The following is a 1,681-nucleotide window of genomic DNA, read 5'->3' as shown; positions in this document are numbered from 1 at the left end:
TTTACAAAAGAATTTGTATAAAAGAAAAACTAAAATTAAATAAATATGGAGAAAATTTTTAAACGCCCCTCATAATTACTTCGAAAGACAACGAGATCCTTAATAAAAAAAATATTCTTTTCGACTCCTGATCTTTATTTTTATGGGACTGATTAGCTTCTGTGCAAAAAAAAAAGTTAATATTTTATTTGTACAAAGGCTAATCAGTCCTATAAAAATAAAAATCAGAGGCTAAAAAGGGTATTTAATTTTTTTTAAGGATCTAGTTGTCCCTTCAAAATAATTGTCAGGATCGAGTTGGGTATTTATTCGTAAATATGGTATCGATTCCTGATTTAAGGGTATATATATAATCGTTAGCATAAAGAATCCATTAGCCTAGTGCAAAGGCAGTTAATGTGTATTTGGGAAGGTGTAAGTTCGAACTCTCGAAATGTTATTCTGCTATTAATTTTAAAGTGTTCTGCAGTTTAAATCAAATCGGTTAGACTTCACCAATTCTTCGTTTCGATCTTGATAATTATGGTTTGATCACTTTTAAATTTAGCTAAACAAATTCAAATTTATTTGATCTAAAGTTGCGAAAATTGAACCGATAAAATGACTGTTTCAATAATTTAACCGAGATTCAATCGGTTTAATTATATAACAAATAAAATATTAAAAATTTAATACATAATTTAAATACCTCAATCAAATTTCATTTCGATTTTAATAATTAAGGTTTGATCACTTTTAAATTTTACTAAACGAATTGAAGTTTGATCCAAGATTGCGAGAACTGAACCGGTAAAATAATTAGTTCAATAGTTTAAAGATTTAACCGAAATTTAATCGGTTTAATTACATATAAAATAAAAATATTAAAAATTTAATACATAATTTAAATATCTCAATCAAATTCCAATATAAACAACATATTTTCTCAAATTCAGCAACCTAGAATCAACAAAGCACCATCAATAAATTCAAACCTAGAAATCAGAATCAATAAAATAGAAAAATCAGCATAAACAACTTAGAAACAAAATCATAGTATAACTTAGAATTAGAAAAATTCCAGCATAAATAATAAACAATGTAGTGAAGCATTGCCTATAGCACCATCAACGACTGAATAAGAAAAATCAAAATCATAGCATAACTTAGAATAAAAAAAATTTCAGCATAAACAATAAACAATATAGTGAAGCACTGCCCATAGCACCATTAACAATTGGATCAAAAAAATCAGTAATCAGCAACTCATAAATCAAAATAGACAAAATTAACAAAAAAACGAAGCAAGGTGACAACGCGGCTAATACTCCATAGTCTGGTAGAGAGAGACGTCACCGTGACAAAGAGACAGAGAGAAAGAACGTTGAGTTCCGACCCTCGGATAAAAGGAAAAAACTCGAAGAGAGAGACAGACACCAACAAATCGAGCAGAGACGACGGTGCAGTCCTTCGCGGTGTGATACCAACAGCTCAGACTCGACGTCGAGAAAAAGTGACGGTAACAGATGCTGATCTCAAAAAGAGCAACAGAGAGAGGGATCCAAAGAGACAACGACCGACCAACGACGACGAGTAGAAAAGTAACGATCCGAAGAGATGATGATCGACTGATGGTGATAAGGAGAAGAACGATGAGAAGAGTGCGACGATAGGATGGTGATGGTGGTTGAGTTTAGGGTTT

Source organism: Arachis duranensis, chromosome 4, assembly GCF_000817695.3.
Source record: "Arachis duranensis cultivar V14167 chromosome 4, aradu.V14167.gnm2.J7QH, whole genome shotgun sequence".
Lineage (NCBI taxonomy): Eukaryota > Viridiplantae > Streptophyta > Magnoliopsida > Fabales > Fabaceae > Arachis > Arachis duranensis.
This window is presented reverse-complemented; position numbering follows the sequence as displayed.